At 35.8% G+C, this 26,079-nt stretch overlaps 1 long non-coding RNA gene across 2 annotated transcripts in view; it reads left to right on the top strand.

Annotated features, from left to right (window-relative positions):
• Window positions 1–26,079, top strand: part of LOC145540946 (uncharacterized) — a 99,270-nt gene that overhangs the window by 19,120 nt on the left and 54,071 nt on the right. The window contains exons 3-5 of one of the 2 annotated variants that reach the window (XR_014078655.1): window positions 726–1,427; window positions 4,670–4,792; window positions 6,939–7,011. This is a non-coding gene — a long non-coding RNA (uncharacterized LOC145540946). The remainder of the gene's footprint in view (window positions 1–725; window positions 1,428–4,669; window positions 4,793–6,938; window positions 7,012–26,079) is intronic. The other variant, XR_014078656.1, reaches the window with a different exon arrangement.

The following is a 26,079-nucleotide window of genomic DNA, read 5'->3' as shown; positions in this document are numbered from 1 at the left end:
ACAGAATGGTAGATGATACAAGAAAATCTCAGAAAAGAGGTGAGTTGCCAATTTATCCAAGAGAATAGGTGGGAAAAGTTCATGGCAGGTTTTCTGGAAAAGATTATAAAAGGCAAAAGTAGGACTTGACAGGGTTAAGAAGGGAAAAGAGAGGATAGAGAATGGGATAAGGAGAAACAGCATTCAGAGAGGGAGTAACACATATAATGGATGGCCAGGCCTCATTCAGGGACATAGTAAAGGTTTGGTATGGCTTCATACATCAAAAGTAAATATCAGCTACTGAAGATAGTTTGGGGGAGCTTATGGGGAAGTAGTATAATAAACTGAAAGTGCTATTAACTGCTGGCAGGATAGAAGTTATAGAAATTAACAATAGCAAGTTAATTAAGTGATTTTTTTGTCCTAAGGAAGATTAAGATCTAGCATCAAATCATGATAATTTGATTGTGGAAGGAAGAAATACACTTGAGCTAGACAGCTTTCAGGTAGTTTTCATTAACATGTTAGCAATATAAAAGTTCCATTGCATCTCAAAAGAACGTAAAAAATTATCAGTAAAGTTTAAATAGATTTGTTCTGAGAAATACAATTTTTCAGAACATTTTAAATTTATAATTGTGCATTTTACTTATGAAACACTGTTCCCCATTTTATCTTTTTGTTTTTGTTTCTCTTTGTTTCCCATTTTAGATGGTTCATTCTAAGATTTTTTTTTTTTTCAGGTACCAATTATCTTTGGAGATGGAGGTTTTCCTGTAGATAATTATAGCTGCCAAAGGAATTGGGAGAAAATATCAAAGAATCTTCTAAGTTTTGCAAACTCAGATTCTGAGGAGATCCCAAGAACATCCAGGAAGGTGCAATATTTTTTTCTTCAGGCAGTACAGTCAATTAAAGATATTTTAGTTGCTGAGTATGATGACAAACCTCTCATATATAATAGCCTACACTTACAAAAGAATAACTGCTTTGGTGAAATCGGCTAAAATAGCAAGAATTTGCTCAGTTGTCTAAAATTGGTTTCTCTTCTCAATTCGAAGAATTACCCTGTTTCTTGACCAATAGGGTGCAAGTCTGATCTGCCACTCACAGAGGGTGAACTCACTTCTGAAACTGGCTGCCCCCTCTCAACTCTACAACTGAAAAACATTCTCATGTCTTCTTATGGGACTCTGTCCTAGGGGCTGCTCAGCAGTGCTCAAATGGAGAAAATGAAGAGAATGATTTAGGTTAGAACACTATCTGGGATTCATTTCTGACTTGAAAAACAGAACATATACTTTGCAATTAACCAAAGCCGAAAAACAATTTGGAATTGTTTCCTTGGGAGAAAGGTCATGTTCAATATTTCAACCAATCAAATGATTAAACAGCTTAAACATTTTGTATATCAGAAGCTAATATCATCAAATGCACAGAAGTGTGTAAGTAAATAAATAGTATAAATAATTATATCAATAAAAAGTATACAGATAGAAGGGGCTTCAGTTCAGTTCAGTTCAGTTCTGTATTGAACTGAGCAGTTCAGTGCTCAGTCATGTCTGACTCTCCGACCCCATGAATCGCAGCACGCCAGGCCTCCCTGTCCATCACCAACTCCCTTAACTATCAGCAAATATCACTTCTTAAAGTAGAATTTTCAAATTTATAAACTTACAGATATGAGTTTAGTCGCTGAAATACTGCTTCAAATTCTAACATTCAAATTCTACTGATTTGTTGAGAAATGTGGGTGTAATAAAATTTGCTTCTGTATCTTAAGAAGAAGAGAGAGAGGAGACAGATGAAGAGAGATAGAGAAAGCAAGACAGAGAGAGACAGAAATGTTATTGATAATAAAAAGATAGCAATTCATTTATGTCAATCAAAGGCATATCAGAAGGCATCTAGCTCTAATTTCTACTACCAAGCAAAATATCAAAAGAGTTTGTTATACTTTATGCTTTTTTAAAAAATCATGTTTTCATGTATGTAATCACATCTGTGAACACATTCTGGAGGATAGAGTTACTAGTATATGTTTCCAAGTGTGTTCCATTATATTCTAACTGCAATTTTCTGAACACTAATTTACAGCTGTACTTCAAGCTTCCTCCTGCTACACTGAAGTAAATACTGTATATATTTCAGGAATTCCGAACCAAATTACATATTTAATAACAGAGTGACTGCCAATTCAGTAAACATTGCATAGCTGCATTGTATTCACCGTGGTGCCACACGATTTCTGCACAGCAGGCACACGAAGGAGGGGAAATCATATACATTCATATTTCTAAGTCAAGTCCTTGAATTTCCTGCCAGTCATTTCACATACTGTTAGAGAAGCTCAAAATCTCATCCCATCTTGTGTAGGAGGAGAAAGGTCCATTTTAGAGATGAATTGACTGAGGCAATGATGAATAAAAAACATTTTTCAGATAATACCAAACAAGATCAAGAGAGGGAAGAGAGAATAGACAATGGGCTGTTGATTTAACTAGATTCAACTCTGGCCTCCCAGTAGGTGGCAAAGGTAGAGAGCCTTCTAGAGCAAATGGCTGCTAACTGAAAGGCATTGACTGAGATTTACAAGAGACAATGCAGTTGTCTCACCTTCGAGTGTAAATTCCTTCACCTTTGGTGCCAGGGGTGCGTTGCTTCTCATTCTGTTTTTTTTGTTTTTTTTTTTTGCTCCAGGCAATGGTTAAGGAAAGAAGAGCTGATACATGTAAGACAGTCAGTTCACGGTTCTCTAACATGTCCAGGTATCTGTAGACACTGATGGAAAACATTTTCAGGTCAATCACTTTGAAGCCTGGATAACAGAGGAGGAAAAGGACTTGTAGCATGGATAACAAAGTTGCTTTTTTCCTTTTTCTCATCATAAAGCTCAGTTAGAAATTGCACCAAACATTGATTTTGCTGGCCTGTTTGTAAGCTCTACAGGGGTCTTTTTAGCTGTGCAACACAGACATATGCTGAACAGCCTTTGATTTCCTCTTGACAAGTTTGTTTTACAGGATAGGCCGTTAGCAGCATGTGTTGCTTCAGTCATTATACAAGATATGGATCATCACTTTGTATTGAAAAATCACCTGTTCCTCCCCTTTGCCTTTCTCATTTTCTACCAATCCTTGGACATTCCATGGGTTGTTTTCTGCCCTGGTCTGAGAAGTTCTGGGTTTCTTATTTAGAGCTTATATGAAAACATCATCATAGTAAATTATTTTCCTGGACACTCTCCCCTCCCTAAGACTTTCCAGGTGGCTCAGCAGTAAAACATCTACCTGCAATTGAAGGAGACACAGGAGATGTGAGTTGGATCCCTGGGTCAGGGAGATCCCCTGGAGGAGGAAATGCAACCCACTCTAGTATTCTTGCCTGGAAAATCCCATAGACAGAGGAGCCTGGTGGACTACAGTCTGTAGGGTCAAAAAAGAGTCGAACACGACTGAGTGACTGAGCATGCGTGCACTCGCCTCACGGCTTCTTGGGCATGCTGTGGAACTCTCATTACTGTGATGGGAGTTATGCACATGCTTCAAGCAGAGAACAGACCTCTTAGTGTAAACTTTTCCACGGAAGTCTCTGCAACAACTTTTCAAAACCTGCATCTCGTTTATTTTCTTCTTTTTTCCTCCTTGTTTGATGTCAGTCATCAATCGAGCAGGAGACAACTCATTTCATTTCTGTGACACACCATGATGGACTTGCGTTGCAACCCTGACTTATTTTGAGAACTTCAATTTCTCAAGCTGAAAGCTTGCATGTCCCATGGTTGGAAGAGCTATTGATCCGATGTAGATGGACGGCTCAAGAGGAACTGATACATTCCTTACAGCACTTTATTTTTCTCTTGCTTTCCTGGCCACTATATAATGTCATCTTTCTCAGGGAATTTATTGTCATCTACAAACTTTGATTCTGGCCTCTGGAATATACTTTATTTTTATGCCATTTTTTTTCTCTGTAAGCCTTGTCCTCATGTAGTGTTGCTCCATTTCATTTCAGATAAATTGTATATTAACTTAAGAGTTGGTTATCCTTATTCCTTTTCACAACTTGCTGGAAAATCTAGACACTGAGGTTTAGTGATATTTCCAATGTGCATTCCTAGTGATTTTAGAAGAAAGGATGTGCAATATGCCTCTCAAATAAAGATGCTATTAGGGCAGTAAAAATTAAGTTAAACTATTTAAACTAATAATTTAAAATATACAAATAACTTAATACAGGTATTAAAAAATGTAGCTTTTAAAAACCTGATTTACAAAAGCCCTGGTAGAAATAGTGACTTCTGTATACCCTTCTTTGATAGTAAGAGCTGTCTACACCTTGTCTGGAGTTCTAGAGACTTAAACCACTCTGGCCTAACATTCATTTCTCCAATTATGAAATGCATGAGTTTAGAGGTAGAAGATAGTATGACCACTCTATCACTGCCTTCTCAAGACACCCCAAAGAGTATGTAAGAATTTTCCTTGGCAGCGTTCATGGAAGTGTACCTTATTTTTATTTTAATTTTCTTCCCAGCATTTACTGTAATGATTAATAAGTGCTAAGTTCTGTGAAAAGCACTTTATATACATTTGCTCATCTAGTCTTTATAAGGTCTCAGTTAAGTACATCTTATTTTTATGTACATTTTATAGGTAAGGACACTTAAATTCATTTCTTGCTTTAGCCCCACAGTAACAAGAGTAAATCAACTATTGGAACCATGTCTGTCTGACTTTGGAACATGCTAATCCATTAGGAAACAGAATTCATCACTGAAAGAGACTTTAAAAAAGGGGAAAAAACCTATGTAAGTATGTGGCCATATTTAAAGGAACCACAAAGATAGGGAAACACCCAGAGATTTGCAAGAATGTGAGCACTTGGCATTCATGGGGCTGACTGAGCAAGGGAATCAAGGAACATAGTCATTGGAGCATCTTTAGAGCTAAGGGGAGAGACACCCAAAGATCCACACCAGAGACAGAAGCATGGTACCAAGATGTCTATAACCTGCCTGTTCTCCAAGTTGTGTTCAGCTTACTAGAAGCCAGACAACAAGGGAGCCTGGATGATAGTCTTTAGAGGTCAGCACTTTAGATTTCAAAGAATGGCAAGGAAGGACAGAAAATAATGGATGGGAGTAGGTGGCAGGGGAGACAAATAAGCATGCACACTAACCAATTGGTTATCTGCAAGGATATGCCAAGTTTCAAGTGATAATTCAGCCTGTGTCTGCCAGTGTCCATTTCTTGGAAGTGATCCACCCTATAAAGAAATGGCAATGTTCACAGAGAACATCTGACAAACCAAATTAAAAAAAATAATTTTCATTGCATTCTTCCCAGTTTACAGAGTATTTTTAAATTTCTTCCTATAAATGAACTTGGTATAGCAAATTTTCTTTAGTGTTTAACTTAAAATGTTTCTAGAGATTTATACTCTTATTTCTAAAAGTATGTTTTAAATGTACAAATAATATTGAAATATAATCCTAAAACTAATTCTTAAACCTGATTCTCCTATTAAATCCTAATTCTTTCATTAAAATGGAAACATTTTGTTATTTCTGTATCTTTTTGACAACTGAGACCTTGCAACTTCCATTTCATTGATTATCTTTAAAAATAATTCCATATCTTGAATTTTGTCAATGGCTTCACCAATGCTGCTGATAAATAATAATCAGGTTAGACAGGGATTAAAAAACAATCACAGAATTTCTTAACTTGCTATTCCCAGTCCTTTGTAGTCACACCCCAGACTTCATTTGACCTTCATCCTTTGGACCTTCACTCATCCCATATGTAATCCCACATGTCAGCCTGAACGTCCTCCTGTATGGAACCCATATACTCTATATTCTGGACTTTTGCTTCCCTCCATTGTTCTAGGTTGAATGCCAATTCTGCATAACTGGAGCTGCCTTGTAACTAAATAGTCTCCCTGTATTTAGTACTGTCTCCCCTTCACCTCCTGCTAGGGTTATCTTAATAAAAAATCAAATATAATTATACTGTTTGTCCTCCCAATAGCCTCTGACTGTCAAATGCCCATAGGATGAAAAATGAAAGCTTCTTAACTTGGCAAACAACAATTTTGCAGTCTGGCTTCAACTTGCTCCCCCAACCTCATCTTTTCACATTCCATGTACTCTATGCTCACTCAAAGCAAAGCCACAAGCTGCTATTTTCTCCTGTTTTTGTTCATGCAGTGCCTGGATGTCTCTTCTTTTCCTTTATCTATTTGCTAACTTATCTGTGCCTTTAGTCATTCAACCACCTGTTTATCTATTCATTCATCTTATCTATTAGTTTACTTATTGTTTTGGCATATATTTGGGATCAGGTAATCTGCTAGCTGCTGGAGAGTCAAGAGTGAGTAGAAACATGCTCTTGTGAGATGAGGTTTGATCTCCTGATGGAGAAAGATATTTATTAAACAACCTCACAAGTGTAATAACATGAAAATAAATGTTGTTTTGAAGAAAAGGAATATAATTCTTTGAGAATGGTTGGTAAAACTAGCTTTCACTGGAGGTGGTAGTAAGGTGGTGTCCATAAGGCGGATCTCTCCTGAGAAAACTGTCAGTCACTCTGTAACCCTCCAGGCTCCTCTGTCCATGAAATTCTCCAGGCAAGAATACTGGAATGGATTGCCACTCCCTTCTCCAAGAGATCCTCTCAACCAAGGTATCTAGCCAGGTCTCTCACTCTGCAGACAGATTCTTTACCATCTGAGATGGTAGTAAGGAGGGGTCCATAAGGTAAATCTCTCCTCAGAAAGTGATGCTTAAACTGAGATATGAAAAGAAAAAGAGACTACTTGACTAAAATGGGAAGAGTAAAGAAAAACATACCAAGCAGAGAGGATGATGTTACAGAGACTTTGTAGTGGGAGAGAACTTGACATATTTGAGAAGAATAGAAACAAAGAGGGGTAATTTTATTTTCCAGAAGAGAGCTAGCTGTTAGAAGAGTGCAATATTTAAATGAAGAGTTCACATCGATGAGCACTGAACCACCCCAGGTATTGTGGATTCTAGTGAGGAGATTTTGCCTTATCTGAATATACATGAAAAAACATTGTTTGTGGAAGGCAGGAAGGGGAGGTGATGGTATTTATACTTGTTCATTTTGGTTGCAGATAGAAGACTAGAGAATGTGCAGAGTGGAAGCAGGTCAGCTCATTAAGAGGCTATTTCTCTAGTCTAGTGAGAGAAGATAGTAGGTTGAACTTGGACAGGGATAACTTAACTAGAGAAAAGTACACAGAATTATTATATACTGAAGGAAAAATTAGACAAGAGGAAGACAATGGGTCAAGGATGATGACTTCTGACTTGTGCAGCTAGTGGATCCATTCACTGAAGCAACATTTATTACTCAAGTACAACTTAAATTCTATTTCTTACATGAATTTTTCCTTGACTTTAATAGAGCAAATTTAAGCATTCCTCCTCTGCTACCATAAAGATTTATCTGTAACCTATTACTGAACTTACCACAAACTTTATGAGCTTTCTATTTCATTCTCCTTTGTTTTACTCACACCTCACATATAGTAGCTGTTCAATAAGAATTTACTGAATGAATGAACAGGTGAATGAGCCTCTTTTATACTTCATATAAAGAAAAGTTTCTTATAAAATACGGATACAGACATTCAAAATAAGGGATAAGGATAAAATCTGAGATTGCACTGGTTCTATTTTTTCAAAGTGAAATAATGGTTGCCCTGGGTTCTTAACTAATTTTCTCAGTTTTAAATAGCAAGAGAATGTGGACTTTAGACTAGGGCCTTTCTCCCACTCCGCCTTTATGAATTACCACTCCCCATCTGTCTTTTGTCTTCTCTGACTTGACTAAAATGGGAAGAGTAAAGAAAAACATACCAAGCAGAGAGGAAGATGTTACAGAGACTTTGTAGTGGGAGAGAACTTGACATATTTGAGAAGAATAGAAACAAAGAGGGGTAATTCTTTTTTCCACAAACAATCAGGTAATTCTTCCTGATAGTAAAGGCAACAGCATCTTCTACCTGAATCCCATGGCTGCCCCCCATTAGGGTGAGTCACTTGTCTACACTCAGGTATTATGAAGGAAAACTCTGATATCACTGAGCAAGGATAGTTACCCCTTATTGATAATTGTTTACAGGTCAGTTTAATAGCTAGAGAATAATAAGAAGAATGAAATAGATATGTTTTAAAAAGCATAATGAGGAATGAATTGAATTAATGACTATCACCAGGACATTTATTAATTATGATTTAATATAATATGGCAATCACAATTAGATTGTGATGTATGTTTGCAGTGGCTTTAACAAATTACATTTGAAGATGTATTATGAGTACAATCTGGCAAATTTATTGCAATATAAATTGAATTTTTTCTACTCTCCTTCCTTCTCTTCATCCCCCTTCCATTTAGCAGGTCTGGAATAAGATATCTGAAGCACAGTGTCATATAAAAAGAAAGGAGTAGAAAGGTTACATACATTCTCATATTTGAAATAACCTACAAATTTGTTCATTTGTCTCCATATGTGTTTATAGATATAAAAGCGTTAAAAATATGCATTGCTCAATAGCTTTTCAAAGTATTCTATATGCAACATATATATGTCACAGAAAGTGAATTGTTAGTCGCTCAATCATGTCCAACTCTTTGCGACTCCATGGACTGTAGCCCGCCAGACTCCTCTGTCCATGGAATTTTCCAGGCAAGAATATGGGAATGGGTAGCCATTTCCTTCTTCAGGGAATCTTCCTGACCCAGGGATCAAACCCAGGTTCTCCTGCATTGCTGGCCGGTTCTTTACTGTCTGAGCCACTAGGAAAGATATATATAAGTTGGTCAAAAACACAGAAAATTGTTATCGATCCTCTTTCTGATTTTCTCATTACAATCTAATGTAGTCTGAGGAAGTATTTGAGTACATAAGTCAGGCCTTGCTATAAGAGAGTAACCGATAAAGGAGTGAGAACATGTGAAATGCGTTTTGTAGCCCTTTCATCAGATATTACAATGATGATAATAATGACCATGAATATTATAGTTATTATTTATAAAATGTTTATCACATGCCTGGCACATACATCTCATCTAAAAGGTGTGAGGTGATATCTTACTGTGGTTTTAATTTGCAATTTCCTGATGATAAGTGATGTTGAGCACCTTTCCATGAATCTATTGGGTATTTGGATGTATTCTTTGGAAAAATGTCTATTTCAGTCCTTTCTCCTTTTTACATTTGGATTATTTGGGGTTTTTGTGTGGCTTTTTTTGCTATTGAGTTGTGTGAATTCTTAATATATATATTAAGAATCTTATATATTATCTTATATATAATCTTATATATTAACTCCTTATCATATATGTATATGATTTCCAAATTATTTTCTCCCACTCAGTGGGTTGCATTTTCATTTTGTTGATGACTTCTTTGCCATGCAGAAACTTTTTAGTACAGTGTAGTCCCACTTATTTATTTTTGATTTCATTGTTTTTACTTTTGGTATTAGATTTAGAAAATCATAGTCAAGACCTATGTCACACAGCTTACCACTTATGTACTCTTCTAGGATTTTGATAGTTTCAGGTTTTATATTCAAATCTTTAATTCATTGTGAGTCAATTTTTGTGTATGACATAAGATAAGGGTTGAGTATCATTCTTTTCCATACGGCTGATCAATTTTTTCAACAACAATTATTGGAGACTGTCCTTTCCCATTGAATATACTTGTCTCCTTTGTTGTAAATTAATTGACCATATATGAGCTCTGTGTTATTCTTTTCCATTGATCTATATGTCTGTTTTTATACCACTACCATGCTATTTTAATTACTATAACTTTGTGACATAATTTGAAGTCAAGGAGTCTGTTGTCTCCAGCTTTGTTCTTTCTCAAGAACAGAGAGAGTATTCAGAGTGTTTTGTGACTCCATACAAATTTTAATATTATTTATCTGATTTCTTTCAAATAAGCTATTGGAACTTTGATAGGGATATCACTGAATCTTTGGATTTATTTGGATAGTATGTGCATTTTAACAATACTGATTCTTGCAAACCATGAGCATGGAATATCTTTCCATTTATTTGTATCTTCACTAATTGTTTTCATTAATGTCTAGTATTTTTCAGTATACAGATACTTCAGCTCCTTGGTTAAATTTGCTTTTAGTTGTTAATACTGTATGAATAAATTCCTGATCTTATAAAATTGGTATTTTCAGCTTTGTTAACAATTGGATCTCTCTGCTGCCAAGTCACTTCAGTCATGTCCGACTCTGTGCGACCCCGTAGACGGCAGCCCACCAGACTCTGCCGCCCCTGGGATTCTCCAGGCAAGAATACTGGAGTGGGTTGCCATTGCCTTCTCCAGTGCATGAAAGGGAAAAGTGAAAGTGAAGTTGACTCTTAGCGACCCCATGGACTGTAGCCTACCAGGCTCCTCCGTCCATGGGATTTTCCAGGCAAGAGTACTGGAGTGGGGTGCCATTGCCTTCTCCATTGGATCTCTTTAGAGAATGGGATTTCTGAAAATCTCTAGGATTAACTTTGGTTCAAATATGAATTAACAACAGAGTTAAGTGGTTTGAAAGAAGAGGTTTTTTTTTTCTTTTTAAAGATGGAAGCTTTAAAATTAAAATGTTTCTGATATTATTAGCTTCAAAATATATCTAGAAGAAAAAGAAAATACTCCCTCCAAATTCCACAATGAAAAGTAGAAAGTTGCAAATAGATGTTCCAAATGACAACTGTTTATTTTCAAAAGTATGGCTTTAATAGAAACATAAGAATTTAAAAGGGAAAAGAGACCAATAGTAATATATGTGGACATAAAAGAGCAGAGATAAAAACTTACACATCTAAAATTACTTTCAGGTCACTTGACTAAGAGGCTTGACAAGATATGGTTGAATATCCAAAATGTAGTCTTCAGAGTTTTATTTGAAAAGAAAAGTTTATGAAGTTCTCAAGAAACCATAGTTAAACTTGTCAAAGTTCTATTTTTTTCCTCTTCTCTATTCTCAGAGTCTAGCTATAATGCTTTGACTCCAATCTCTCTGTCCAATAAAAGGAAGGATTTTGACCCTCTTTCTTTTTTTTTTTTTTCTGGATAAACTTTCTGGTGTTTTATTATATGAAAAATGTGCAGTATTGTCAAGTTACCATTCTAATGAGAACTTTAGAGCTTCACAATTTGGACCTTTTCTAAACATCATGGCTTAAAGCCTTCACATTGTATTAGCAGGAAGTTTCATATTAAGGAATAGACGCAGACAGTCCTTTGTATTTGTAAATAATTCTCCCCTGGGCAAGAAGGAGTGCATGTACTGTGGAAGCTGTTTTCCAGTAGAGGTCATAGATTTCCTTGATTACCTGATTACTTTCCCTCTGCATTCAACTTAGGACCAGCAGCTCACCTTCAAATTCAGAGGATGCTCTAGGGAGGAGTCACACTTCCTGAGACAGAAAAGTAAATGGTCCATTTCTGTAAGCACACATGTGGGATAGAACCCCCATCCTCTCTGTGATAACTGGCATCAGCTTTATTTTATTGTGTTAGAAAACTATCCTGTATGTTATCATATTTTCTTAAAGTGACTTTAATTCAAATTAATAAATCACTTATTTACCACTTCTGATACTCCTATGTTCAAAGGACCAGTATAAAATACATGTGTGTGTGTATTAGTCACTTAGTCGTGTCTGACTTTGTGACCCCATGGACTATAGGCTGCCAACCTCCTCTCTCCATGGGATTCTCCAGGCAAGAATACTGGAGTGGGTTGCCATTTCCTTCTCCAGACCCTCTTTCTATTTAACGAATAATCTACGTTAACTCCAAATTTGCATTTTAAAACTGACCTCTCTAAAGATGACTACTTTGAGTACTACTTTTCAGTTGCTGTATGATACTACTTTTCAATTGCCTTATGATAATTCATGTATGAAATGACATTCAATTGTTAAATATAATTCTTAGTCAACCATAATTGTTGACTAATTTGCATGTAGCTCACCCAATGTGCAAGATGATGATATTTGTTATTATGCTGTACTTCTTCTGAGAAACATTTTTAAAAATATGTTACAGTTTTCAACCAGGATACTCAAGCCCTGTCACCTTGATCATTAGTTTGAGGACCAAATGAGTAAGAACCTACTGATATTTTATCTCCTCTATGATAGGCTCATTGTCTTATTTAATTTTTTTACAGGGTAGTATTTTAATTTTCAAATGGGCTTGCGTTTGTCATTTCATTTGCATTTTAATTTATATTCATTTTTTTAAAGTGGGAAGCAAATCAACAACTTCGAGTTCCATTGATGTGATTGACAATATAGCAATATCCTGTTTTTATTTAGTGCCCATCTGTTTTCAGATTGTTAAGAATCAAATTAATTAAATCTTCCTATGATTCCTTAAATGTACATAAGGGGCAAGTTGCCTTTGAGTTTTATTTAGAGAACTGCTTGATTTCATTTTCCTGCTCAAGGTTAAAGAGAAGTAGAGTGAGATGTGGACATAGAGAAACAGAGAGTCTGGTGTCTCTTACCAACAGAGATCAGTTATGGGGCACTCACCACTGAGTTAAAAAGTCAGAGGAAAAGCATTCAGGAAAGAATGATTATAATAACTATTTTTCATGAGAAATTAGAAACTGTTAATTTAATTTAAAGAGAGAGATGTGGTAAATATGCATTTTGACTTACTTACTAGCATAATGTCCTACTTTCTGGGTTTCTATAACTATCTAAAAAGGCCAGGCCACTGCATACTTACCAATTCTGATACCCAGATGCATAATCCTATTTCCTCTGTAACAAAACTGTTTTCAATAATACATACAGAACAATCAGCAATAATCATCATTTTCTTTATTGAGCTTTAGTTTAGAAATAATTGACATTTAAAGGAAGATGCATGTATTGCCTGGACCAATATCCTTTTCCTGGTTGTGATAGTGTACAATTTTGTAAGATGTTATCACTGGGGGAACTTGGTGAAGGATACATGGGATCTCTCTATATTATTTTTTATGGCATGTGAATTTACAATTATCTCTAAATAAATTGCTTAATTAAAAAATCAATTAGTCACTACAAATATATCACATGACATTAACACTAATTTCATTTCTCTTTATTTCCCTCTAGTTCATATAATATGTCCATATTATATCTTCACATAGTCACCATCACTGTATACAATTTTATACTGTTTACTGTGTTTAACATTCAACAACCTCTTTCCCTATAACATCTTTTTTATAATTATTGCTCTTATGACTGCACAGTCAAGTTGATAGACTATATCTATGTTTTTGGAAATCAAATGTCCACTTTTCATGTCACTAAGACAATCTTTAGTTAATAATGAGGCATCAATGTTAATTAATTATGACAAATCTACTATACTAATGTAAGACATCAATAATAAGATGGATTGTGTTTAAGGTATTCAGGAACTCTACATTATCTTTGCAATCTTTCTGTAAACCTAAAACCACTCTAAAACAAAGTTTAGTTAACAAAGAAGATGAAATTTCATGTTAATGATATCAAAATCCAATAATATGTTTCATGAATAATAACAATTTTCACTTATCAAACAAAGATAATACATCCCAAAGTTCACACTGTTTCACTGCCTTAAGTTTTAAACACACAAAAAAAATTTAAGTGGTCACATATAACAATACAGTTAAAGTAACTCACATCCTATTTCACTGTCTTTTGTAGCCATTGTTCAAAGACAAGAATATGTAGTACCACTGGATGCAGGGACAAAATCTGAAGGAGGCTTAAATAATTTCAAATCTCTACTAGTTTACAATCTTAAGGAAACTCATGTAGTTTTCTCTTTTTTGAGTCATGGATCGGCTATAACTTGGAGATCTCAGAATCACCTCATAGGTAGAATACTATATTTATTAAAGGAGAAATATTTAAAATAATAAATATATATATGTACAATACTTAATGGCAACCACAATGATTGTTTAGAATTTATACTAAAATAATTTTTAGAGAGAGATGAATTTTATTACTGAAATTGTTTCATGTTTCTGGTGTGTGAGTATCATGGAAAGCAAATTAACTTGCACTTGTGTGTATTTTTGTTTTTTATTTCTAAGCACCCCTCCTTACCTGCACCTGGGGTATGCTGCTCCTACACCCACTGAGCCAGACATAATTTTAGATACTGGAATTACAGCAATTTCCTTCCCTCATTGTGCTTACAGTTAAGTGGAAAATTCAGATGATAAATAAGTAACTAATTAAATAAAGGAGGTAATTTCACATGATGATAAGTGGTCGATGTAATTTACTATCACCAGAATATCAACAGTGTACCAGGCACTGTGCCTCCTTCTTTGTAGTAGAAGATGCAAGATGCAGGGGTTTTTCTCTTACCCTACAGAGGATAGTCCAGGATACCTCTGGCCATCAGGACCTTAAAAACTTTACTGAACTCATAGCTTTGTGTACCTTCCAAGCATTTATCTCCCATTCTCTGGAGTGACTGTATCTTCCCAGGTCTGCCAGTGTTATCAGTGTAATAGCCAGCTCTTGTTTGCTGTGTCCAATCAGCATGGTGCCATTAAAGTAATGGATCACTGTGATATTTGAAGGAATGACCAGGATGTCCAAATCAGACTGTATTATGAGAAAGGGAAGAGAGTTAATGTTTCCTTGAAGTAAAACTGTAAATGAATATTTTTGTCATATGAATGTCAACTGTTTCTGATCCTCCTATTAGACTGGATTAGAAGTTCAAGGGCTTCTTTGGTGGCTCAGATGGTAAAGAATCTGCCTGCAAAGCAGGGGACGTGGGTTTGGTCCCTGAGTTGGGAAGATCCCCTGGAGGAGGGCATGGCAACCCACAACAGTATTTTTGCCTGAAGAATTCCCAGGGACAGAGGAACCTGGGGTCACAAACATTTGGACATGACTGATTGACTAAGCACACATAGGTAAGAAAGAGAGGCATTACAAGGGTAGCCATGGTCAGTATCAGTATCAGTTCAGTTACTCAGTTATGTCCAACTCTTTGCAACCCCATGAACCGCAGCACGCTGGGTGTCCCTGTCCATCACCAGCTCCCGGAGTCTACCCTCAAATTCATGTCCATTGAGTTGGTGATGCCATCCAACCAGCTCATCCTCTGTCGTCCCCTTCTCCTCCCCCATTCAATCTTTCCCAGCATTAGGGTCTTTTCGAATGAGTCAGTTCTTCGCATTAGGTGGCCAAAGAATTGGAGTTTCAGCTTCAATATCAGTCCTTCCAATGAACACTCAGGACTGATCTCCTTTAGGATTGAGTGGTTGGATCTCCTTGCAGTCCAAGGGACTCTCAAGAATCTTCTCCAACACCACAGTTCAAAAGCATCAATTCTTTGGCACTCAGCTTTCTTTATAGTCCAACTCTCACATCCATACATGACTACTGGAAAAACCATAGCCTTGACTAGATGGACCTTTGTTGGCAAAATAATATCTCTGCTTTTTAATATTCTGTCTAGGTTGGTCATAACTTTTGTTTTTGAGTTTGAAATACCTACTAAAACAACTAAAAAACCATAGCCTTGACTAGATGGACCTTTGTTGGCAAAATAATATCTCTGCTTTTTAATATTCTGTCTAGGTTGGTCATAACTTTTGTTTTTGAGTTTGAAATACCTACTAAAACAACTCAAAATGATTAAGGAGAAATCAATTAAAACTAAAACAAAGGTACAAATGCTCTTAACTTTTTACTAATTGCATTATTAAAAGTCATAAAGATAATCTGAAAAATTACATGGATATGTATATGTTCTGAATGGAGAATTCCAATATTATAACTATAAGCATTTTTCTCAAACTGTACATTCTAATTCAAATTTATATTTCAATATGGCATTTTTGTAATTTGAAAAAACTGTTTTGAAATATATCTGAAAAATAAATAAACAAAAATAGCATATTGAAAATAAAAATAATGAGATGGACATTTCTATTCCTATGTATCATTAAATGCCATAAAGTCACAATTACTTAAAAAGTATGGTCTTATTACTTACATAGATATAGAGAGTAATGCATGAGAATGTATAGTCAAAAACCGGTGTCAATCATTTCTCATTTTAACTTTTAGTAATGACAATATTCCAAATCAGTGGGGAATATATAACATCAATAAGTTGTGCCATGAAGCACAAAACTGTGGGCTTAAGAATAAACATTATTCGATGGTTGATGTATCTAAAATGACCAACATGCTAATATTATAATTAATACCCTTATTCTAGGGATATCTTATTTGCCAAAAACTGAGTATGTTCCTGGAACGTGAGCCTGTCAGATTTAAAATGAGGACAATCCAAGGAAAATAGAGATAATTTGATCATCTTAAATGACGCCAAACTAGAATATTGGAGGTCATGATATAAAGAACTGATGGTCTAGTTTCTGGGACTATCAATAGATATCTACACAACTCCCTTTAAGAGAGCTGGGGTCAGAGGGTGAGTACTCAGTTAAATCATACAGGGCCTTGAGGGATGAGCAAAGAATGTTGGAGTTTGTTTCAAGTGTGAATGGCCCCAGCGGGGTTTTTCTGACTAGAGGGGGTAGGGGTGACTTATATGCTTCCATATCGTATAAAGAATTTTTCCAGCTGTCACAGAGGAAATAGAGATGCCTCCTTTTTCCTAGACAACAGATTGGAAGGAACTGCACCAAAACATTTCTGTGGCTATTTTTGAGTGCTGAGAGGTGTTTTGTTTTGTTTTTTAATATTACTCTTTCAGTTAAATGTACTGATATTCATTACTACTTTAACAAAATGATTATTTTTATTTAAAAAATAAGCTTTGTAATATGACCAGAAGAAAGAAAAATATGATGAAAGAATGCATTTCATTTAATTAAATCTAAAATTAATACGCTATGACTTTTTAGTCAGAGTTTATCATTCACTTACGCCAACTGAAGAAAGTAAACATCCTTCTTTATGTACTCTTTGCTTTCCCCTAGAAGCCAAACTCCAGTCTTTGACCTGGAATTCAGAGTCTATTCACCTGAACATAATGAAAAAGGACAATTTGGACTTAAGAACAACAAAAAATCAATTTGCCTATATCACCAAGGAAATGGTTGCTGTATAGTTTTACTTCGAAGATTTTGAAATGTATTAGAAATGCAGAGCTTAAATTGATATAGAGCTGGACAGATAACAAATTCAACTTTTCTCTTCCATGGAATCCACAAAGCTTTAATACAGATAATAAAAGTAAAAATAACACAGAATCTTTTCCCTAAGCATAAGCATGGTAGTGCATGTTTGTACACTCAGTAGAGTCTGACTCTGCAAACCCATTGGCTGTAGCCACAAGGTTCCTCTGTCCATGGAATTGTCCAGGCAAGAATACTGGAGTGGGTTGCCATTTCCCACTCAAGAAGATCTTCCGGATGCAGGGATCTAATCAGAGTCTTTTGCATCTCCTGCATTGGCAGGTGAATTATTTACCACCACTGTGCCACCTGGGAATCCCTAAGTGAAATAGTACAATCCTTTTATTCAATTATTGCTGGTATCTTAGGCAGACTTATAAAGACTATAACAGACAAAATATTTGAAGGCAGTATCATTAAACATTTAATCATATGTTAAATAACACTTTCTAGGGTTTAGCATTGGAATGTCGATAGACATAATTTTATACACACACACACACACACACACACACACAACACCCCTAATTCATGAAAGTTACTACATTGAAAAACTTCAGTAAAATTGAACCATAAGTGTTTTGAATGTTAATGACCACTAAATTTTTCTCTTATTCTTATTCATGGATAATGATAGTTTCAGGGATATCACTTGAAACTATGAAATAAATGGCTAAGTAATCACTTGTTTTTCTGCACACCCATGTCATTACAAATTAGTGAAGCCTTCCTCAAATTGTCAGCATCCGGTCCCATTGATCTCTCGGTAAATTTTTTCTAAATGCAGGAAGTTACAACGTGCAGTTAATGCTGGTGGCTGCAAATAGACTGCCTACAGGCCTGTTTTTATAAAGAAAATTTTCAATTAGTGAAAGCCATAGGCATCAGCTTTCAAAAAGAGGAAAAAGAAATTCCCTATAAATCTTTTATCTTTTCTGCTGCATCATGTTTTTCATGAAAGAGAGTTACACTGCTTCTGTTCAAAAAGCTTCTAGAAAATAATTTAGTTTTCAAGCCAGCAAGATTAAAGACTTGTAATCTTTATTTGAATAATGAAGCAGCAATAAAATGTTAAATTTAGATCATGTTTTTAAAAGATTCACTAGATTTAAAATTAGCCAAGGAGTAATAAAAATAAGTGAAAAAACTTACTTCATTCACTGTTTTTGAATAGGTAATATTTTATAGATTGGTTTCACATGATCATTCCTTATTGATCTTTCTCTTTCTCTGTCTTGTCATCACTTTATGGAACTACTGGTGCTTTTAGAGGTTTCCTTGACTCATGAAATCTCCTTTCAAAATTACTTTCAACCTTTGTTCTCTTCCTGATGGGGAACAACTTTGTAACAGAAGAGAAGGGAGACTCTGGATCTCTTTACTGTTTCCATTAGTCATGTGTTTCCATGTACTCTTATGTTTTCCTTCTCACTTCATTAAAGGAAACAAAGTTGGTTCATGTCATGCACAGAATGTGGACTTTTAGAAGTTCCACACATAGATATAGATCTTAAGGATGCTCATGACAGAAAAATAATCTGTTACAAAATATATCCCTGCCAAGGTATCAACAAAACAAGATATCAGTAAAACATGGGCATAATCTGGAAACAAGAATGAAGAAAATTTCTTGGAACACTTTGACCAGAGTTGTAAATTTTTAGCATAGAGCAATTGCACAAAACAAGCACTCTGTATGGGTTGTTGAGCTTAATTGTTAGAGGGCTTTACTCTCTATTAGATAATAGATCTATTAAACCATTTCTTTATTAAATAAATATCTTCTTACTAAAAGAAAAAAGTAGTATTTAGCTCTTGCCATTACAGGGCTGAATAATAAACGTCATCCCACTGGTCTCCAAACAGTAGCTTTGTCCCTCAGTCTTAAATCTTTCATATGGAGGAAAGTATGGGAGGGTAGATCTAGAACACTCATTAAGTGCAGGGATTCCTGGGGAAACAAGAAATGAATGCTTACTGAAGTCTGATTGCTGATTAGATAGTTTTACTTTTTTACCTCAAATATGAGAGACTTTGTAAGTGCAAATAATTAACTTTCAATAATGGGTAAGAAAGTATTCCCTCAGTAATATGTTACGTGTGTGTGTGTGTGTGTGTGTGTGCGTGTGTGTGTGTGTGTGTGTGTGTGAGTAGCTCAAGTGATAGTACAGGCTTCAAAAAAAGAAACTTCAAAAGTTGGTTACGTAACAAAACAGTCCTTTTAATTCCAGTGATTCACTTTGACTGCTTATAACTTATGCTGAACTCTGTAGGATAATAACAATTATGCATTACTTAAACTTAAGATTTGCTTTGTTGTAAGTTTTACTTTATTTAAATAGTATATCACTGGTATAGGCTCAATATTATTGCTTTGTCTTTCTGTAACATAATCTATTCACACACTATGAAAAATTATAAAAAACATTGGTTTGGAAAATTTCTCTGAAAAGAAATTTCTATGAAAGAAAAAGCCTATTTAATTTTTAGGGAAAAAAATAAACTATGATTTAAGGCTCTGAAATTGCTATCCATGTTTTCACCTGTTCAAACAAACACACCCTAGATAACTATTGTTGTATGGCACACACAGGAGACAGAAAAGAAAGTTTCTCTGAAATTAAAATTAGTGACAAACTACTAACTGAAAGATGGACCTTTAGGTCTAGCCAACATTTCCCAATATGTATTCTTCAGAAGACAGTCTGGTAAAATGCTACCAAAAGCATTCTGTGCTAAAATATGTGAGGGGAATTTCACTCCCAACACAGCTAAATATGTTCATATTAATATGCTAATCTGCATGTCAAGACAGAGACATTACATGCAGCATTTCCCAAACTGACTTAAATGTGGTAGTTTTTTTCTACTGTAAAACACTCTCACATGTACTGTGGAACAAAATTTGGGGAACTTTTTTTTAGGTAATAATAGATAATGCAGGAGTTAAAATGTAAGACCGTAATTTGCTTTATTTTTTAATACCTTTTCAATAGTATATCTGAATTAATTTTTTTTTTTTTGTCTAATGGTGTTGTTTACCTCAGTAACTTTTCAAGGCCTTTGGTTCAAGTTAATGTTTCAAGGGGAAAAAAGAGATTAAATATGATTTACTAATTGTGTAAGCCCCAAAATGATGGTCTTCATTCTACTGTCAGGTCCCTGCTTTGCCACATCAAAAATATTATTGCATTTAATAATAAATCACTTCAAATCAAAACTATTTTAATGTTCATATTGCTGAGGGGGTCACCATATTAATACTTAATTTAGTGTAGATACAGCCTAGAACTTGTGGGTTCAAGACATCCTCCTGCCTTCCATAGGTGACCCATAGGTGAGAGCCATCTCCCCTGGCTTATTTAATATTTTTAATCTGTGTTTACTAATTTTCAGTAATTCTCTATTCTACATTTAATGATACTCAGTAATTCTCTATTCTAGAGAGCATATGCTAATTTTTTCTGTAGTTTGCTGAGCCTTTTAACAGGTGGAAAATGTTTACCTGGTGGTATAAAAAAAAGCAATATTGTATTTTCCCTCTGCATAGGAAAACTGAATAAATGCAAGCCTTTCCAGTATTTTATGAATTAATCAAATCTTATAATCTATCAAATATGTTTTCTGATAATGTTAGCTATTTATTCATCTCAAGTATAAAAATATAAAATTATTATTCTTCTGATTTTAGAATCTAGCCTCTAGACCTCATACTTGCTCTGCTCTTCTTTAGAATAGAGTAAATACTTACTCTCTTCACCTTTAAAATCTATGGCTCTAGGGGAAGCCATTAAAAAAGTAATTATTTTGTTGATAAAATAAAAAAAAAACTTTTTGCAAACAACTGCACAAATTCTCATAAAATGCTTGCATTTTGAAAGCATTTTTGACAGAGTTCCACATCAGCAGTAAATGGCAGAGTGATAGGTGTGGGAGTCTTGGAAAAGTGGAAAATTGGCTTAATAAATTAGAGATTGAAAGCAAGAAACCAAAAAACCCAGAGTTCTAGATGGATGACACTGCATTGGCAGGAAAGGTGGATATGTGGAGACTGACAGCCAGAAGTAAACAGATTTAGATCATTCTAAGTCTAACAGACAAAAAAGAAGAGAGAGAGAGAAAAGGAAACTAGTCAAGACTAGTTTTAAATTAGAACTGTGTCCCAATAACTGTCTGTTGGCATTCCTATTGCCCACCATTTCTTTGTTTTCTGGGTATACCGATGACTGACGAAATGAACTCCAGGCCAATATTTGGTGGGCAAGGTCCCAAGCCAGTAGCAATGTTCCTTTCTAAACCATAAAATGCACTTGGATTTCTTTAGTTACCAAGTAAAGAAGAATAGAGAAGAAACACTTAGTTGGCACAAAGTGGCTTCATTTAGAAAACACAAATGATTCTTCTGCCAAAAACTTGTCCTGTTTGAGTTGGGGTCTTTTGATAAGGAGGAAAGTAAAAAAGAGCCATTTTCTTTTTTGGTAACAATATTAGTTTATGTGCTTTTGCAAAACTATTTTCTCAGCAATCTGGCACATACTATATTTTTATGAAATTAGATGATGCAGTACATTGGTTTTTTAACACAGATAGAGCGAAGAAGAACTGAATAGCCTCCTGATGAAAGTGAAAGAGGAGAGTGAAAAAGTTGGTTTAAAACTCAACATTCAGAAAGCTAAGATTATGGTATCTTGTCCCATCACTTCATGGGAAATAGATGGGGAAACAGTGGAAACAGTGTCAGATTTTATTTTTGGGGGCTCCAAAATCACTGCTAATGGTGATTGCAGCCATGAAATTAAAAGATGCTTACTCCTTGGAAGGAAGATTATGACCAACCTAGATAGCATATTGAAAAGCAGAGACATTACGCTGCCAACAAAGTTCTGTCTAGTCAAGGCTATGGTTTTTCCAATAGTCATGTATGGATGTGAGAGTTGGATGGTGAAGAAAGCTGAGCACTGAAGAACTGATGCTTTTGAACTATGGTGTTGGAGAAGACTCTTGAGAGTCCCTTGGACTGCAAGGAGATCCAACCAGTCCATTCTAAAGGAGATCATTCCTGGGTGTTCACTACAAGGACTGATGTTGAAGCTGAAACTCCAATACTTTGGCCACCTCATGCGAAGAGTTGACTCATTGGAAAAGACCCTAATGCTGGGAAGGATTGGGGGCAGGAGGAGAAGGGGATGACAGAGGATGAGATGGCTTGATGGCATCACCGACTCGATGGACATGGGTTTGGGTAAATTCCAGGAGCTGGTGATGGACAGGGAAGCCTGGCGTGCTGCGATTCATGGGGTCTCAAAGAGTTAGACATGACTGAGCGACTGAACTGAACTGAACTGAACTGAATGTCTGCTATAATTTACTTTTTATGCAATGTCTGAAAGTTGGGTTCTAAACTTTTGGAAATGTAGTATGCCTCTATCAAGAAATATATGACATACAGATTTACTAAGTATACCAGGACAGTGGCAAAGGTTAACTGCATTTAAAATATATAAAATTTTAAGTATTTGACCATATATACAAAAATTCATCTGTTTTGAAGCTATTCTCAAACTGTCGCTAAATATTCATCATCTTTGCTCTCAGTACATATTTCAAAATGGGCAGTGCAAAAAAAAAGTATGACACCTATGCTTCAGTCATTTTATAAAGCTAATGAAGATATCAGGCTTCCCAGGTGATGCTAGTGGTAAAGAACCCGCCTGCCAATGCAGGAGACACAGGAGACCTTGGTTTGATCCCTGTGTTGGGAAGATCCCCTGGAGAAACACATGGCAACCCACGCCAGTATTCTTGCCTGGAGAATCCCATGGACAGAGGAGCCTGACAGCTATAGTCCATAGGGTTGCAAAGAGTCGGACATGAGTGGGCGACTTAGCACGCACGCACACACTGGACTTCCCTGGTGGCTCAGACGGTAAAGCGTCTGCCTACAAAGATTGGGGGAAGGAGGAGAAGGGGACGGCAGAGGATGAGATGGCTGGATGGCATCACCGACTGGATGGACATGAGTTTGGGTAAACTCCGGGAGTTGGTGATGGACAGGGAGGCCTGGCGTGCTGCGATTTGTGGGGTCACAAAGAGTCGGACACGACTGAGCGACTGAACTGAACTGAACTGACAATGCGGGAGACCCGGGTTCAATCCTTAGCTCAGGAAGATCCCCTGGAGAAGGAAATGGCAACCCACCACAGTGTTCTTGCCTGGAAAATCCTGCGGATGGAGGAGCCTGGTAGACTTACAGTTTATGGGATCGCAAAAAGTCGGACACGATTGAGCAACTTCACTTTCACTTTCACACACTGTGATGAAGATATCAGGAGAAGGCAATGGCACCCCACTCCAGTACTCTTGCCTGGAAAATCCCACGGATGGAGGAGCCTGGTAGGCTGCAGACCATGGGGTCGCTAAAAGTCATACACGACTGAGCGACTTCACCTTCCCTTTTCACTTTCATACATTGGAGAAGGAAATGGCAACTCACTCCAGTGTTCTTGCCTGGAGAATCCCAGGGACGGGGGAGCCTGGTGGGCTGCCATCTATGGGGTCGCACAGAGCCGGACACGACTGAAGCGATTTAGCAGCAGCAGCAGCAATGAAGATACCATACAACAAAATTTTTGCTTTGTCTCTAGCCTTTCCCAAATGCTTATAAGGCATGACTTTATGCTTTGAAAAAGTAAACTGAGTCCAGAAACATTTTCATTAAAATTGGAAAATATTCCTCAATCTTATAATTGTCCTAATTGTCATTTATATTTGATATATCTTTGCTACTAAATCATTTCTTCATAATTTCAAACACCCAGATGACAACTAGAATAAAATCAACTTTAAAGAAGCATATATTTGGTCTGTTTCTTTAGAAATATCCAGATATTGACAGAATTTATTGAATGTGAGGGGGCTGATGAATATGGTACATTTCCTCTGATCCTAAAGTATTTTTTAAATATGTTAACTAACTTTATTCAGGAGTCATGTGATCATAAACCATGCTCATTTTATCTAATAATTTTCCAGTAAGAAAACACTTCTCTTTCTTAGCCATAATACTTTCATTTAGTGGGTGCCAGTTAAGAACCAACAATGTAATAGGTGCTTTTATGTGCAACACCTTACTTAAGTCTTAACAATTACCCTGGAAAATGAGTAGCCTTATTTTATAGACAGGAACAGTGAGAATATTTGTGTCATTTATCAAGTTAGCTGCAGAATGAAAGTTTAAAGCTGATGTTGGATGATTTAGAAGTTCATATTCTAAACTATAATGCCTTACGCATGTCTCTTGTGTCTCCTGCTTTGGCGGGCAGATTGTTTACCACTGCACCACCTGGGAAGTCCTAAACTGCCTTAGAAGTTCATGTAAAATGTTAGCAAAGAAACAGGCTTCTTATGGTACCATATTGTTGCATGGTAATTAGCTGAACGGTAGTAAAGTTTTACTACATGTTTCTTTGATTCACCCTTCTCTTTCTTTCTCTGATCTCTGCTTGATCTAGTCAATATTTAGTACATTTAATATTCAAGAGTCATCTAATATTACTTTGTTATCAGTGTTGGTTCATTTGGACTTTACAAACCTCATTGAGATGAATGTTATAACACTGTAGAATAACATCTATATAGAAAAATTATACATTTATTCTATGGATAATTACAAACAATGATCCACAAATGTCAGATAGCTTGCTTTTGATATTAACTTTCCATCCTTGTAACTAAGGATATATCAAAAAAAAAAAAAAAAAAGACACGAAAACCCAAACCCAAACCATTTTTGTTTAGACTCTGAAGTCAAAAGTTTTATGATTTGTATACTGCTCATCCTACACTTTGTAAGCACTCTGATCTTATCTATACTATGATGATAATTTTAAGTGTCAGTGTTAATCCAAAAGAATTATATATTTCTTGAATTCTGATTGTCCAAAGTTCTTCATTTTCTTATGAGTGTGTTTTTTTTCTCTCCCAATAGACTATGCAAAAATAGCTATCAAGAGCTGTTAATTCAATATGACTGTCTTTTCTCTATTTGAGTGGCCCTGTGGTTCCCTAAGTCTCTCTGGTTCATCTATTGCTTTGCCTATGGAGATCATAGAAGGCTAATTTTAGGATAATTTAGGAGCTGCTGGAAATAAATACTTCTTACTTACACCTGATCCAAAAATACCTTCCATATTATGTAGAAGTAGCAAATCCATCCAAGATTCCTTTCTGAAACTTTACACTCTCTGATGGTACTAGTAAGTAGAGTTTTATTCACTAAATTTAGTCTTTTCTTTAATTGGCATCTTATACACTCTAATTGTTTACATTTTTGTGGCATCCCAGGGAATTTCTGAGGTTCATTCAGAATGTTTACCATGGCTCTAACATCAATCCATTGAAGGTGCCAGACTGTGTTTAGCCTTAGGTGGTAGATCAGATACAAACCCTTCAGAGCCTTCTTGACAGTTCAATTTATTTCAAAGCGGTCAGAAATCTGGATCCTACAATCATACAAAAAAATGTCTTTCTTTTCAGCTTTTTTAAAGTCTTCAATGTTTTTGTGGAAACTTCTAGATATGGTGATGAAAGTAGAAGTAAAAATCAAAGAGAAATGAGAGTTCCAGGTGAAACTACCCTCAAGTCTCTCCTGAAGAGGCCATAGACTGCAAGGAATCCTAACTCAAGGTTATAAACAGGGAGACTTCAGCAGAGCTTCACTGGCCTTGTTTCTAATTACTCCTGCAACCTGCCAGCTTTACCAGTGCATGGTTGATTTACAGATATGGATGAAAGCCAATTGGCCCACAGTCAATCTACACAAGAAAAAGGTGATATTGCAGTTTAGAGAGAGGCAGTTG

Source organism: Giraffa tippelskirchi, chromosome 3 (genome assembly GCF_054371585.1).
Source record: "Giraffa tippelskirchi isolate mGirTip1 chromosome 3, T2T-mGirTip1v1.2.pri, whole genome shotgun sequence".
NCBI lineage: Eukaryota > Metazoa > Chordata > Mammalia > Artiodactyla > Giraffidae > Giraffa > Giraffa tippelskirchi.
The sequence above is the reverse complement of the archived record's forward strand: the minus strand, read 5'-3'. Positions and strand labels throughout refer to the sequence as shown.